This window comes from Macaca nemestrina, chromosome 3, assembly GCF_043159975.1.
Source record: "Macaca nemestrina isolate mMacNem1 chromosome 3, mMacNem.hap1, whole genome shotgun sequence".
In the NCBI taxonomy this organism is placed as follows: Eukaryota; Metazoa; Chordata; class Mammalia; order Primates; family Cercopithecidae; genus Macaca; species Macaca nemestrina.
The window spans coordinates 185544096-185561719 of NC_092127.1; the positions used below are offsets into that span (position 1 = coordinate 185544096).

The window sequence follows — 17624 nt, forward strand, 5'->3', positions numbered from 1 at the left end:
ACTCCCAGCTCACCAGAAAGAGAATAGGATCAGAGAGGGGCAGAGTACTAGAAAAAGTATTTAGCTTTCTAGAATCTCCAACAAACAAATTGTAGTTTAGAGTCAAACTTCTCTCCCATGAAGAGGCAAGAAAATCATCAGGACCTCTAACCAAAGTCTGGGGGTAGTGATCTGACTAATACAGTGGGGTAAGTTCTTCTCAGAGGCTCTCAGAGGGTATGGGGTACCGGTCCTCAAGGCAAATTGTCACAGAGTCTGCTATTACTTTACTTGCCTTTACTAGCATTAGCTCAGGAAGTGGTTGGGCTGAGCCTTCATCTGAGATTCACTGGGGGAATTTAGGTTTCACTGTCTCTGTCTTAATTTGGTCTTTAAGTCTTTATCCATATATAAAATAGGGTAATGGTACTTCTACTGTGATGTTTTTAAAATATATGTATAAATTCTTTGGCATTCATTCCACTAAAGAACAGTTTCTATGTCCACTCTCCTTGAATCTGGGCCAGGCTTAGTGTCTCTCTTGTAACCAGAACAATGAAGCAGAAGTGATGCTGCATAACTTCTGAGGCAAGGGCGGAAAAGGACAGGAAGCTTTCTATTTGTCCTCTTGGAAACTCACTCTGGGAAAACCAGCTGCAGTGCAAGGTCTGACTAGCTTGAGGCCAACATCCTGGAGAGGCGATCTATAGGTTCACACCCCAGTTGTGTCTCCAACCTGACAGCGAGCACCAATGGCTAGCCATGCAAGTTCATGATCTTGGAGATCCAGACCCTCTGCTTTTCTGGTAACTACAGCTGCAGCCAACAATTGGCTGCGATCACATGATCAGTCTCAAACAGGAGCCTTCCCTACATGAAAGTCTTCCATAACTTCAAACTCACAAATTTGTGAATCAAATAAATTGGTTGTTTTCAGGTCTCTAAGTTTTTGGTATAATTTTCTGCACAGCAGTAGTAACTGAAACACCTACATCTCAGGGTCATTTTAAGAATTAAATGAGATAATAAACATAGATCACTAGAGTGGTCATTGCTCAACACAAAGTATATTGCCAGTACATCCACATCCAGATGGTTCCTTGTTTACCAACCGATACACTAGTCCTCAGGAGAAATTGTTATAAAAATTGACTATTTTTGTAATAAAAATAATCTGAAAGGTTAGAAGTAGTCTAAGAGGTCTAAAGTAGTTTTCTGAAGAAGTTCATTGTATCAAAATGATAATATTTAGTATCCTGTTTCTATATTTTTTCTATTATTCGAAATGTAACAAAGGAGTTAAATATGTGCATAACACAATAAAATAAGAGATATTTAATTTGGTATGTAGATCAGGGTTTTTCAACCTTGGTATAGTTGACACCTTGGCCTAGGTAATTTTTTGGCCTAGGTAATTTTTTGCCCTGGGCCTGGGGATGTCCTGCACATTTTAGGATGTTTAGCTGTACCCTTGGCCTCTACCTACTGGATACCAGTAGAATCTTTTGCCTATAGTTGTGCGACCAAAAACATATTTTTTGCCCAGTGTCCTTTGAGGGACAAAACTGGCCCCGGTTTAGAACCACTGGTGTAGATTGTGGTGTTGTAGAGGCTAGGTGGATCATAATTGGGGGTTTATATGTTATTTCCAGATGAAATTGGCATTATTTGCAGAGTCAGAAGGTAAGGCATGTCTCTAAAACTGTTTTCTCTCCCTCTCTAGCAGACTACCTACAGCTGAATTAAAATATTGTGAATATTTGGTACTTGAGAAGTCCTTTCTCAAGGAGACTGGAGCGAGGGGGGAAGAAATGCTTACAGCAAACCAGTACATTTTTTCCTAAGTAGGGGCCATCAAAAGTAGAGCTGTATAGACAACAGGCTAGGAAGGAGTGTGGTCACTGAGAGACCAGTATGAGGACAGAGCACAGGAAGAACACAGAGAGAAGGTCACAACAGAAACAATTTAAACAAAAGTAGTTTATCTGGGTACAGGACTCTCAGAAAGGCTCAATTGCCAAGGCAGGGTGCAGATATTAGGCAGAATTGAGTTCAAAGGCAGTGTGCTGCATTTTCATTCAGAAAGCTAAGTATTTATTAAAACTATCTTATCAAAGAATATATATGCATTAAGGAAAATGTAGTTAACCTTGATAAGTGAAAAATGTCACTTATCAAAAAATAATCCATGTGAAATCAGGTTTTTTTTTTTTTTTTTTTTTTTTTGAGACGGAGTCTCGCTGTGTCTCCCAGGCTGGAGTGCAGTGGCGCGATCTCGGCTCACTGCAAGCTCCGCCCCCTGGGTTCACGCCATTCTCCCGACTCAGCCTCCCAAGTAGCTGGGACTACAGGCGCCCGCTACCACGCCCGGCTAATTTTTTTGTATTTTTAGTAGAGACGGGGTTTCACCGTGTTAGCCAGGATAGTCTCGATCTCCTGACCTCGTGATCCACCCGCCTCGGCCTCCCAAAGTGCTGGGATTACAGGCTTGAGCCACCGCGCCCGGCCGAAATCAGGTTTTTTTAAAAAAGTGTAGAATACAATAATTGCATAGAAATATACAATAATGTGTACAGTGGTGATTTCTGTCTATGAGATCTTTTAAAATTTTATTTCTTAGGGTTCTCTGTAGTTTTTCAATGTTTTTACATGTAGTTATTTTGTTTTAATTAAAGATAGGGGATAACAAATCATAGGAAGGATTGAGTTGTAGGCTGCGGCAGTGTTTGGGGCCATAAAGAAATGTCACAGGATGAAAAGAAATAAAGTGTACTCAATAGCAATGACATAGAATCAACGTAAATGTCCGTCAATGACAGACTGGATAAAGAAAATGTGGTACATATACACTATGGAATACCATGCAGCCATAAAAAAGAACAAGATCATGTTCTTTGCAGGGACATGGAAGGAGCTTGAGGCCATTATCCTCAGCAAACTAACACAGGAACAGAAAACCAAATACCACAGGCTCTCACTTACAAGTGAGAGCTAATTGATGAGAACACATGGACACATAGAAGGGAACAACACACACACAGAGACCTTGTGGAGGGTGGGAGGAGGGAGAGGATCAGGAAAAATAATGAATGGAAACTAAGCTTAATACCAGCATAACAAAACAATCTGTACAACAAACCCCCATGACACAAGCTTACCTGTATAACATACCTACACATGTATCCCTGAACTTAAAAGTTAAAAACTATTAAGTGTGTTTTTCTGATGTCCAGAACTTTTTTAACATAAAGGTACACCAGTCTAGGAAACCTTAATCCCTTTGTTATTTCCTTTGTTGACTGGACTCTGCCCTGTTAGTTGTGCATAGCTGCCAGATAGAAAAGTGAATTCAAAGTGATAATCCAGTTGATCAGAAAGTGGCTAAGATTGTCTTATTTTTTCATGTATGCACTAATTTCTTATTCCTGTTTTTAACTATGATCCACAAAAGGGAATAAAGATGCACTAAGTGTCTAGAAATAGTAAGACTAGGTATAAATATTACTGTATGATTTTTGAGCGATTGAATGAACTCTACTAGATTCCAGACGTGGGTTTTTTTATTTAATCCCCATACATTTGTCAGTGAGATTTTAGTATTTACCCTTTGCAAATTACAGAAACAGGTTGAGACACATTAAACAATTCATTTTAGTTCCTGACCTGGTAAGTGGCAGAGCCAGGATTTGTAACAAAGGATTTGTATTGATTTGTCTGAATCTAAATCCCGACTTTGTCCACTGTGCCTTGCTGCCAGTAATCATGTGAAAAATTTTGCTGAGTGAATTTATATATTTTTGACTTCTGGGGAAAAACAAAAACAACAACAACTTATTTTCTATGCCTTAAAACCCAATGTCAGGCTTCAAATTTCATTTATTTCTGAATTTGAATTTATTTGCCTCCAGCTCCTTAAAGAGTCAATTAAAGAGAGCCTAAAGTTAGTGAGACTTTGGTTTAACATTTCAGCACAGCCTACGCATTCTATCTGCAAACTCCATCACAGAAGAGTGAAAGTCATCAAATTTCATTTGTTATAACATTAGTTTAGGAAGATATTTCCCCCTCACCAGCTAAATTGTCTTTTACTTTGTATACTGTTTCTATTTTTCAACAATAACATTACAATGTGTTCAATTCTAACCACCCTGCTGCTCAATCCTTTATAAACCCAAATAAAGAAATAGTTATATAACCAAGAAACATCAAAAAGTAAATAAAAGGCAGATATTGCTTCAGATGATTCTCCATTCGTTGAGGACAAAAAAGCAATTTTACGTTTTATATTTTATATTTATTATTGTATTATTCTTTTGTTTACCTTGTAACAAGTGGAAGCCTGATAGCATCTGTTACCCTCCCACAATTTAATTACATATTCCATATCTTTATTCTCACTTGGCACTGTCTTTGCTTGCCTAGAGCTGTCTTACCCACCACTTCCAAGTTCATCTTGCATGATTTTTGTAATTGAGTGCGTGGCAAGTTAGCTACCTCCATCCTTAAATTGAACATTTCATAGTTTGAAAGCACTTCTAATAAACTTCCTTGAATCTGAATCCCCATTAGTTCCCCATCTTCCCCTGATGACTCAATTATCTCCTCAGGGGAGAATCTGTTCAGTACCAAGAATTACCTTTCCTCCACAGAGGGGGCCTAGAAACAATGGCTCTGAAACCCTCTTTCTTTCACTCTGTGTCTTCGATGCATAATTTATATTTGTGACAATCTGTTTTCTGTTTTTCCTGATTCTTAGCATTGAAAACTATATAAAGAATATATTCACCCTATCTCATTACTTTCCACACAGAGCACTGAAAGCCTCCTAGTCCTAGGTACCCCTTGGATTCACCTTCATTCAGGGTTAGAAAACAATAATGAACTTTCTCCTATTGTTTTAAGGTGTGTCTCTTCTTAGTCAAAGATTTGTTATTCATTAAAAAGTTAGAAGCTTTCTAGAAAAAACAAAGCACTTTTTTTCCTGTGCCATCACTTTTCTTAATATGAAAGTATTACCTGCCAATTGTAGAAAAAAAAATAGAAAATGCAGAGAAGAATACATATAATCTGCCCTAAACTCCACCATCATGAGACGAGTAATTGAATACCAAATCAGAAACATGCACTCATACACATACAATAAATTGGACACTATCTGTATTGTAGGCACCAATAGTATACTACTAATTCATCTCTTTCATCACACACGTTTAAAATCTCATAGATGCTATGCACCGTGAGTGCTCTTTCCTTAATTGACTGTATATAGAAGTTCCTCAGAGGTATCTCTCATTTGGGTTGAGAGGTTAATAGGTTTTAAAAGAGCAGAATTATGGTGACAGATACTCAATATTTAGTGAGTACCTTCTAGGTACCAAGCACTGTGTTGGTCCTGGGTTGACAAAAACATAGAATGTGCTTTCTGCTTTAAAATAGTTCATGAAGCAATAAAGCAATAAATACGGTATGAAGTAGGTCCTAAGATATTAAAAATTATGCTTTGAATTCAAAAGAACTTTTGTTTAAATCTCTTGTTTTTCTTGCAACTATTGCTGACTTATGTTTATGTTGTTGTAAAGAGTAGAACACTGTCATATTCCCTTATTACATCATTTGAGAATAAAATGTTTAGTTTGGTTCCTTATAACGAAACCTGGATTTGAAGCCCAAGCATACAACCTGAACTTGAGTTGATGATAAATAACAATTCTGTAAAAGTGGATACTTAATTTGGGGATCACTAATTTTCGTTGTATTGTTCTGCTGAAAAACCTCTATTGGTTCCCTGTTGCTAACAAATGGACATGTCTTAGGCAGGATTCCCATCTCCTTCAAAATTTAGGTCCATTCTTACCTTTTCAAGTATATTTTCCACTCCTGTTACCCCTGGGTCCTGGTGTTCCAGTAAACATGTTTTGCTATGTTCTGTTCATGCTCAATTCTTTCTGTCTTCTCTTTTCTCCTATGGTTTCCTCTGGAATACAATTCACATGCCCATGTGACTTCCACTCTCCAGTTGACTAACTCCAATGCACAGTCCTCTCCTCTGCGAGTAGTTGGTTTGACTGAAACCCCATGAAACTTTAATGGTGGCTCTGTAGCATGAACCTCTCCTCCCCTGGTGGACAATGAGACTCTTCAGAGAAGAGCTTGAAGCACTGCTGCTTCCTTCTCACTGCCACACATGTAATTGGGACTCAGATGTGTCGAAATAGTGAATTAATTAGTTTCCTTTTCTTACAGCACATCTTTGAAATGATTGCCCAACTATATTGATTTTAATATGCTTCCAAATATAAAATAATATGGGCTACAAAGCAAACTGAAATATGAATGTAAACAGAATAGAGTAAAAATCGTGACATAAACTTATAAGACAGCAAAATGGAATGTAAATATATATATTTATATTGTGGGATATATATGTCTCACAAATGTTCAATATAATAACCTGCAGAAGAGAAAAAATAACTCCTCCTCATGTTCATCTTTTCTGTCCAGAATAATTTCCTTTACATAAAAAGGCATAACTAGTATATTTTAAGTGTTTTTAGCACTAAGATTTTGAGACAGTCTATTAGAGTGAGAAAAGAATTAGACTTCAACAAAAAAGACGTTCATTCAAGTCCAACTTTCTAACATACTGTATGGAAACCTTGCAAAACTCACCTGACCTTCTATGTCAATTTCTTCACATGTATTATAGCAACGATATCAAGAAATCATGGAGAGGATCAATAAATATATTTTTGGTAAATTTTCATAGTAAGTTATGGAACCCTGCTATAAACATGAGGTATTATTACTGAAGCAAGTACCATTTTCAAGTTATTTGTGGGTTGGAAATCATTTTTTAACAGAATTCAAAACGAATCTAGAAACTAAAATTGTGATTTTCTTTAAAAACAACAATGGAAATATCAAAATATTCTGAGACTCATCCCTGAATTAAACTGTGTCATTCCACTGCAGCCTCTGAATGATAGATAGGCACACTGTTCTTCTGTCTTAGCTCAAGCATCAGTTTGTGTTTGCTGATGATTTTGTGTGTTGAGTTTGATTACTGTTATTTCTACTGAATAACTCTGACATCATAGTGATGGTTTTGCCTTAGCTGAAGGTCGCAGCCGTCTGTAAGGAGTGTCTATAATGCATGTCACTATCCATAACTGCAATTAACCCTCTCTCATGCTGCATTTCTTCCATTCAAATCTTTATACCAATACCATAGCCTTTTGCCTTTTAAAAAACGATAAGAATAGTAGTCCTTCAATCATTGAATGACGAGTTAGTACATTGTAGCTCTCTGTGTGCAGCAAAAATGACAGGACATGTAATGTAAATTACACAGAACAAAGGCTTTGAGGCAGGGAGACGCAACCTGAAGTCTTAATGTCACCTCATTGACCTTGAAAAAGTTATCTCAATAGTGCTCAATTCAACTTCATCTACAATACGGAAATAAATGAGAGCATTAATGAGCTCATCGGGTTGTTGTGAGATCTTTAAATTAACATGCGAAAACTCTTTATAAACTATAAGATAATGCTCAAATATTATTTATTATATTGTAAAACTGCTTTCAGTTCTTTAGTAAGGCTAAATTGGGGGCAATATTTTTAGAATTATTGAATGAGAAAGATTTTGGAATTCCTGAGGGTGGTAGCAACACACAGAGAAATGGCTTGTTAATATCCACTGGGTAGAGCAGCAGAGTGGCATCAGGACCATAAAGAATGCAGGTGACAAGTCATAGCTGCTTGCCTTCCAGGAGGGATCTAACCTGCCTCTAACTACCTGGCTCCAGAACAACACAGTTGCATCTCCAGTCCTGACTGCTTAAAGCAGGTATTCCCCTGCTCTCTCTTAATCTTTGGCATCTATATGATATCCCAACACCTGACTCATAGCAGATTATTTTCCTCTCTGGAAAGTGACCCATATGGTACCTGCCAGGCAGCTGTACTGAAAAGACTGTGCCTTAGGCCTGGGCCCAAATGTCTTGGGTTTGACCGCTGTCTCTGACATTGGCTGATTTAGGAATTTGGTAAAGGAACTCCATCTTCCTCAACTTGGGTGTCCTCAGTTTTCAGAAATAAAAAATTGGGCTGGGTGTGGTGGCTCATGCCTATAATCCCAGCACTTTGGGAGGCCGAGGCGGGCGGATCACGAGATCAGGAGATGGAGACCATCCTGGCTAACACGGTGAAACCCCATCTGTACTAAAAATGCAAAAAAAATTAGCCAGGTGTGGTGGTGGGCACCTGTAGTCCTAGATACTCGGGAGGCTGAGGCAGGAGAATGTGAACCCAGGAGGCAGAGCTTGCAGTGAGCCAAGATCATGCCACTATACTCCAGCCTAGGTGTCAGAGAGAGACTCCATTTCAATAGATAAATAAATAAATAAATAAATAATGAAAAATTACATCACAAGGACTGAAATAATGGTTAAGTGTGATAACTGGAAGTGCAAAATAATTGCCTGATGACACACATTCAAAATAACAGCAAGTCCCTTCAGAAGTTGTTGCCTTCTTTCGAAACTTCATGAGATTCTTAATTTTGCATTGTCTTCAGAGGACTTAAAAAAACCACAAAACTCATAGTGCTATGCAGAGATCTGTAATAGTTGCTTAAGAATAATTTCAAATTCCAGTTCTAGCTTACTGGTGAATAATACCTTCATTCTAATGACTCTTGTGGCACAGAACAAACACCAGGATGCAACTAGGTGACAAGCCCTGACACATGTTATTTGGGGTTTGAGGCAGGTTAATTGCTGAGCTTTTGGAAATAATATCAAAGTGAAAATTACATTAGTCTCATTGAACCCAGAGTCAGCATTAGAGAACCCTAGGATCTGAGTCTTCATAGGATGTGATCCTAAATTGCAAAGACTGTGTTTCAGGAATTTTGTCTGGGGTCCATGAATCTGCATGATTAACAGGCATCCTGAATGAGTTTGATTGTTGTTGTCCAGGGTACAGGAACCACATTTTAAGATGCTTTATAACAATTTTTCACAGAGAGGCTAGCTGTAGCCCCATGACAGTAAAGCTGGTGAATTAAGTCTGCTCAAGTAGCATTAATGTTATCTCCCATGATAGCGGAATAGAAAATTTATGAAAGTGGCACAATCTGCTGAGGCATCTGGGATTGCTAATTTCATCATCTTGTGCTATTTTCAGGTGCTGAAAGAATAGAAACAAAGTTCGATGATGAAACAGCTTTTAAAGCACAACCAAAGCCTGGTATTTTTTTCCCAGCTGGTGAAATAAGATCTACAATGCATTTTTAAAGTTTTGTACATTATTATTGTGCCTTCCACATACAACAACATAAATGTAAAATTGAGTGAAAAGTGAATGTAAAAAGAAAAACTAAAAATAATGGCATTTCAAAGCTTAAAGTAAAATATATTGTGAAGAAAAATATTCATAGATTTTACTGTAGAAAACCTTTCTATAAAACAAAAATCTTATAAATGTGTTAAATGATGAATTATAAACCAGAAAAATATTTGTAGTATGTATTAAAAATTAGGTGCACATATATTTTTATATAAATCTGAGTCAACAGAAATTTGTATGTACTGCAACAGAAAAAAGAGAAAAAGATCAAAATCTTAAAAGAGGAAATACAAATATTAATAAGCAAAGAAAAATATTTAATCTCATTAATAGCATTTGATTTTCTGAGAGGTGCTACAGAACATAATAAAATTCATCCTGGAATTCTCAATCTTTTCCTCTTTGCTACATTTAGCATGATTTGGAAGTCGAGAAGCAAGGGAGCTTTCAGAAATTGCTATCACCTGATGTGAGTCCCAAAGAATCGATGGAAATCAGTGAGATGAAGACAAACTCTCTAGCCAATGGAAATCACACTGAGAAAGGAAAGCCTGTGAAAGGAGTATAAAGGCAGGCAGCTTCAGGTTGCTGCAGAGTGAAGTGCATGGGTAGAATTGCCTGAAGCTGAAGCTGAAAGGCAAGACAGGTGACTGAGAGTCTTAAATGGCAAGCTATGGAAATGGTTGTGTAATATGGGCAGGGAGACATTTTCTAAAAATGAACTAAAGTGCTGCCGAGCGCGGTGGCTCATGCCTGTAATCCCAGCACTTTGGGAGGCCGAGGCGGGCAGATCACAAGGTCAGGAGATGGAGACCATCCTGGCCAACATGGTGAAACCCCGTCTCTACTAAAAATACAAAAATTAGCCAGGCATGGTGGTGGGCGCCTGTAGTTCCAGCTACTCGGGAGGCTGAGGCGGGAGAATGGTGTGGACCCGGGAAGCGGAGGTTGTAGTGAGCCAAGATGGCGCCACTGCACTCCAGCCTGGGCGGCAGAGCAAGACTCCGTCTCAAAAAAAAAAAAAAAAGAAAGAAAGTGCACCTTTAGTCCCAGCTACTTGGGAGGTTGAGGAGGGAGGAACATTTGAGCCCGGGAGGTCAAGGGTACAGTGAGCTAACATCACACAACTACACTCTACCCTAGTCACAAAGCAAGACCATTTCTCAAAAATAAAAAAATATAAAAAAGAAAAGAAAGAAATACAAGACAGAGCAAAACAATAACAAGCAACTGAAAAGACCAGGCTATCCATGTATTTTTCTGTTTTTATTCCTGCATCCATTTTTGCAATAAAAGTTTATTAAGCAATGACCATCTGCCTCTTTTTCATAAACTATGAGTCAAATGATGTCATTCACCTGTTCAAAGTCCTGCTATGTTTTGTTTGGTTTCACCCACCTGCCTCAGTTAAAGTCATCATTATCAGTATAGTTCTCAGAACCCTACCCAAACTCATATAAAAAGGGAATCAGATAAAAGTGAATTTGAGCCTGTAATCCTAGCAGTTTGGCAGGCCAAGACGGGTGTTTGAGATCAGCCTGGCCAACATGGTGAAACCTCATCTCTACTAAAAATACAAAAATTAGACGGATGTGGTGGCTAATGCTTGTACTCCCAGCGACTCAGGAGGCTGAGGCAGGAGAATCACTTGAACCTGGGAGGTGGAGGTGCAGTGAGTCGAGATTACACCACTGCACTCCAGCCTGGGTGACAAGAGCGAAACTCCATCTGAAAAAAAAAAAAAAGTAATTTTAAATTAAATGGAAGGTATTAGTTTATTCTTGGGAGCTGTATCAAAACAATGGAACGAAATGTTAATATCTCCCCACCTACCAAGCCCCATTGGACCAAACAACCTCTCTTCCTCCTTTGAAGCTCTAGCCTATGGATGTTTATCTCCAGAGTCACTTTAGTAATCAACCCATTGCTTTTAAGGATAAAGGGAAACTTGTTTATGAGTATAGAGGACTCTTAAGACTCTCCTATATTCAGTAGTGGAGAATTCCAGTTCCAGGATAAAGAGTAGCGTGAATGCCTCTTGCATTACCCACATCTTATAGGAAAATATTTGCATGTGAAACCGAAATTACTGGGCTCTAGGAAATGTGTAATTCCTGCCATGTTAAACAGCTAAGGATAAAGGATATGGAGTCAGTCTCCAGTGGTGGATTACACTGAGCAAGACCTGGGTCTCTAAGAGAGCAGAACTTGCGAGAATGCAGTAGCGGTATTTTGCAGAAGCGAGAAGCAACCCAAAGATGAAATGAGATGTGAGCCGATTGGGCACCAGGTGTATTTGTTTCCTAGGACCTACTGTAACAAATTTTCATGACCTAAGTGGCTTAAAACAGCAGAAATTTACTGTCTCACAGTTGCGAAGGATAGAAGTGTGATTGTCAGGGTCATCCTCTCACGGAAGTCACGAGGGGAGAATTTGCCCCATGCCTTCTGGCTTCTGGTGGTTCCTGGCAATTCTTGGAGTTGCTTGGCTTGTACACTTCTCACTCCAATTTCTGCCTTTGTTAACACAAAGCGTTCCCCCTGTGTGTCTCTGTATTTGTGTCTCCTCTTCTTGTAAAGACACCAGCCGTATCAGATTAATGGACCATTCTATGCCAGCATGACCTTATCTTAATTTGGCTACATTATAAGAGTCTTAAAAAAAAAAAAAAAAAAGATTACATTCACAGGTACTAGAGGTTAGGACTTGAACGTCTTTTAAGGGGACACAATTCAGCACACAGCACTAGAAATCACTCACTTTTGGGAAAAGTCAATATGATTTTTTTTTTTTTTTGACCTGTGTATACTTCCTGGAATTCATTGGGAATCCCTGAGGGAGGAAGACCTGTATACACAGCCAATATGGCAGGCAGGGTCTTGGGCTAGATTTAATGCGATTGAGAGAAGGAAAAGAGGTTGCATTTTTACACTGTGTTTTATGAAGAAATTGTAGTGATTACAATGAGAAAAGAAGTAAGGGGGTTACTTCCCACCATTATAAATGACAATCTATGCCCATTTAATGTGCAGTAATATTTCCAGATGACTCCTGGAGGATAATGTGATGGTGTGGCCATCAACAGGTACCCAGTCGTAAGTTGAATCTCAGAATTAGAAAATGGTTCAGAAGAGCAGGTTCTAGTTCCAGTTCTGCCACTTACTAACTGCACTACCTCAGAGTGGTCATGTAATTTCTCTGCGTCTCAATTATCTCAGCTAAATCCAGGTCTAAAAATGCTTATTCTGCCTAACCATTGGGTGTAGAAATGCTCACTAGAGGTAATCCCATGTTAAATTTCTGAATAAAACTTAAAGTGCATGAGAATGCTTAGAAACTATTCCCAATTTAGTTTGTCTTTTGTTTTCTAAATCTTTCTTTTTTCCAGGATGACTTGATACTATCAGAACAATATTATTTTCTAACAATACAACTTATTTTAATATATTATTGCCATCCCAAGTAAGTTATCCTTAGATCGATAAACCCAAATATTGGTCCTTAGCTCTTGATCCAAAATAATGGTCAGAAAGTCTGCAGCATAATAATCATAATGATGATAGTAAGTGCCACATGAGGCTTAAACCTATATCCTTGAGTTAGATATGATACCATAAACATCTTTTAACCAAGCTTACTTGCTTTAAAACACAAACACCTATTTATCTACACATAGACAAGATTTGCAAATCTCACAGAAATGCCAGAAAGTGATAAAGCTGTATTTGGTCTCATAGAAGCTTAGTAGTAGCCCAAGAACCTGAGAGTTGGTAAGTGTCAGGGGCAAGTTTTGTGCTATATGTATTATGTGTGACTTCAGATCCTATGCATTTAAATTCAAGCTTTAAAATTCTGAAGTCCAAGAATTGTTTTTTTTTCTACTTGCATTGCATATAGAAATGTTGCTTGTATAACATTTCATAGTGATTAAGTCACTTTTTTGTGATGGATTGTTATAGATCATTATGAATTATGGAATGAATGTGAATATTGTAAAACACCATTTCAGAATCTTTCTAAAGGATTACTTGATTTTTTTTCTAATTTGACCAAGTAAAATGATATGCTAAGTTAAAGAATCTGTAATATAAAATATGTCTTTGTCCCTAGATGTCCTACTAAGCTGGAACATGGAGATTTTTATTTTTTAAATAAATGTACTGCCTATTGTATTTTACAAGTATTTATTTAAAGTTTATTTATTTAAAGTCATAGGTAAGAATTGAGTGAAGTTTTCTTTTTGGTGATGTCTTTGTCAGTTTAGTTATACCAATTGTTCTAGCCCCAAAAGTGTGCTTGCAGATCCCTTCCTCCCCTTTTTTTTTGTATGATCAGAAGTAATTCATGTAACCTACAAATAATTTGTTACTTGAAAGTTTGAAAGCACCCACCTATAAAACACTGCCTGGAGCAGACATTTTGAGGTAATATGATAGTCTTAAATATTTTCCCTTTCATTGATCTTTTCATTTTTTCCTTTCTTGAATCAATTTGCAAAATTAATATTGTGTTGAAAATTATTCATTAAGTTTTTCCAACTTAGCATAGATTTCAATTCATTTATATTTTAAACATCTCATGTGTCTATCATTATATTTCTCTTTTCTAATGTTTGAGTACTACTGAATTATACTTGATAACATTTTCCATAACCTCTCTTCAGATCTATGTTTTTATCCTTTTAAAATTTTTATTTATCTATTTCTTTCCTAGAATTCTGAGATAATGTCTCATCTTTTTCTTGACCACTTCACCATTCTTAACTATTGATTCTTCTGTCCACTGAAACAATTATAACTTTTCATTAAAATCATCTAAAGAAAAATGTTTTTTTGTGAATATTTCCTAAGTTCATAATGTAGTTTCTTTATAACTCTGTATTTAATTTCATGTGTGAGTAAAAAAAGACAAAAGCTTTTGCACATTATAATATACATGAACATAGAAAACCAAGTTTCTTCGTATTCTAAAAGGAGTCTGAGTCTTCATGAGCTACCAACTAACTGCTGGTAACCAAGCAAGTAAAATCACTGAATCCAAATCCATTCCAGTTGACATAATGTGATATATAATTACTGGACCTTTAGGTAAATGATTAATCCTTCAAGTTTCTAACCATTGCCCTCTCTTCTCCAACAGAATCTGGATTATGAGTGTGTCTCTGCAGTTTAGAACAGTTGGCAGCCTCATTTGCAGAGAATCTTCCAGTGTCCCTAGTCCCAGAAGAGGAGCTGAGTCAGCTACTTTTTCAGGTGACCACTGAGGCACAATCTCCCCAATCCCTGGAGTTCTGCTCCAGAAAATAGCAACTGTTTTAGCTCAATCTGAGGCTATACTTGTAACATCAAATTTGGTGGTGATGGTGGTGGGTGCAGGCTTAAAATAAGAGAATCTAAATTGGAAGTTATTAAATCTTCCCAAAATAGTATGCTATTTACATCTTGCTGAGTTAAATTTTTTTCTAGCATTTTGTCCTATTTTTTTTCAGAATATATATTTTGGAAGAGTATCACTGTTGTTATAGATATATCATGTATACATAATTTTTTCCATTATCATTACACAGTGACATTGATGCTCTCTTCTGGAAATAGTTGAGTTATACCAACAATGATAGCATACTGACAGTAGGGATGTTTACTTGTCTATCCACACACTATTGTCTTGCTTCTAATAGCACAACTTCTCATTTCTGGGAGAGACTTTATTGCATATTATTGAGAGAAGCATAATTCACCCATATTCCCTTGCTTCTGTCATGAGGATGGGTACTTGACTAAAACTGACTAATACGAATGTTCCATCCTCTTTCCCACAGTAATGTGTGTAAGGAGGGATGTTTAACCCACTGTACAAAGATGCTAGGAACAATGACAACATTTAAGAAATATTTAAATTGGATTTTTTTGCAGTCATTTTCCTCAGATACATGGAGAAATCTGTCTACAAAAGGTAAAAGGCAACCTACAAAAAAAAAATCAGTGATACCAGGTATGAACAAATAGGGAATTGTGATGCTATTATGTCAGCTCCCATTCCCGTTCCACCTCACTTCAGATTTGGTTCTAAAACCAAATCAAACCACGATCTTTTCAATTATAGTCTAAATATATCATCTGTTTTATCATTAAGACAGTTTTCATTGGGTTTTAGATACTAAGGACTAAAAGAGTTCTCATGAAAAAGACAAAAGCTTTTGCACATTATAATATACATGAGCATAGAAAACCAAGTTTTTCATATTCTAAAAGGAATCTGAGTGTCTTCATGAGCTACCAACTGCTGGTAACCAAGAAAGTAAAATCACTGAATACAAGTCCGATCCAATTGATATAATGTGATATATAATTACTGGACCTTTAGGTAAATGATTACTCTTTCAAGTTTCTAACCATTTCCCTGTGTTCTCCAACAGCATCTGGATTATGAGTGTGTCTACGCATTGGTTGGCAGCCTCATCTGCAGAGAATCTTCCAGTTTCCCTAGTCCCAGAAGAGGAGCTGAATCAGCTACTTTTTCAGGTAACCACTGAGGCACAATCTCCCCAAATCTTGGCTGGAGGCCAGGTAAGACAATGCTGCCCACTCCAACAAGGCATGGTGAAGACATCCCGGGCAAACTCATTGCCAGTGTCGCTCCAGCATCAAGACTTTTTCTCAGTACATTTAATGGCATCAAAATATGCACCCCACGTTTTGCCATGCCCTCATCCCTCCCCCTGGGTTATTTCCAGGGAATAGTTAGACTACCAGTGTTGACTCTTCTTGTTGCGGGCCCATTGCCCTTTTACAGTGGGTATTTTCTGACAAACCCTTTACTTATTCATATTCCTTCCTTAATATACTTTTAAAATCCTTTTTAAGAATATGGAGATGACTCTTTGCTGGTTTATAATACTGGTGCAGATTTCTATTTTTATGACTCATTATTCATTTCAACGAGCAATTGGGAAATGGGATGAAGCCCGGATCAATTATGTTCAATTATTTCCTTTGCTTGGGAGTCCCATGGAGCATTTTTAAGAAGAAAATCTTTGAAAACAGTTACAGCTTTCATAATTATTTGTCTATTCAGCTTTTCTACTTGTTATTGAGACACTTTAGGCAACTTGGATCTTCTGAGAGAGAAAAAGATCCTTTTCACTGGGATTTTCAAACTTAACAGCACAGAGTTGTACATTTTACTTCCTTATGATGTTGAAATCTCCACAATATCTGCTGTTATGTCTCCTCTTATATCTCATTTCCTGACAGTCTCTTGTTTCCCTTTTGTGGATCCAAGTAGTCAACACTGCATTCAATTCATTAAAGTTTCCTAAAAAACAAATCTTGAATTTGTTTTTAATTTACCTATTATCAGTTTGCAAATCTTACTTTTCATATTTATTTACCTGGATTAACTTCATTTACTTTTAATTTTCTACATCTAAAGTTAAGTTCTGAATTCCACTATTTTTGTTCTTTGTGTAATTACATCTTTCAGAGTCAGTTTTTTTTTTTTTTTTTTTTGGCTAATGCAACCATAAATCCAATTTATTCCACTGATCATCAAATACTTAATCACCTATATCATGCCAACCACTGTGCTAGACACTGGAGCTAAAGTGGGGAAAATGAATAAACTGGCTTCTTTTTCAAATGTCATTTAAATTTATGTGAAAGATAGAGATATAAACTATAAGTGAATCAATAGTTGCCAAGTGTTAGAAATGTGAAGGAAATAAAGAACAACATTATGATGGAAAACAAACAAACAAAAAAAACAAAAGACCAGTTTCTAATTTACATAGGGTAGCCTTTAATGTTCCTCGGGACAAGGAAATATTGGGCCAAAGGCTGGAAGTGGAAAGGGAGATGGCATGGGAGAGAAGTTTAGGTCAGTGCAGCCTGAGATGAATGAGCAGGGGTAGGTTTCCATGAGATGAAATTGATAATACACACTAATTCACACAGACTTCAGTTTTCCAGTGTCCCTCATCACTGTCTTATACTCACAAGGCATTTTTGTTTTCAAATCTTCCACTCTTCCCTTCATTTCCAACTCCAACATATCTTCCATCATTCTCACAATAAAGACATCACTTTTTACATTTACAGAGGAAAACAGAGACACCAGACAGGAATTCTCTCAACTTCCAGCTAGCACACTTGCAAAACAAACATCCTTGCCACCCTCTTTCTTTCACACAGGAGGAAATAGCATCTTCTCTACAATGATCATTTTTGTCTGTATGACCCGTCTTCCTAGGAACTCGTCCAATCACATTCAGAATCATTATTCTGTATCTTTTAATG

The 17624-nt window shown here is 37.2% G+C and overlaps 1 long non-coding RNA gene across 1 annotated transcript in view; it reads left to right on the top strand.

Annotated features, from left to right (window-relative positions):
- The window catches only part of LOC139362234 (uncharacterized), a 197373-nt gene extending 181522 nt beyond the window's left edge, over window positions 1–15851 (top strand). Inside the window, exons 2-3 of the long non-coding RNA XR_011620672.1 lie at window positions 14470–14582; window positions 15746–15851. This is a non-coding gene — a long non-coding RNA (uncharacterized lncRNA). The remainder of the gene's footprint in view (window positions 1–14469; window positions 14583–15745) is intronic.
- Window positions 15852–17624: the final 1773 nt, after the last annotated feature.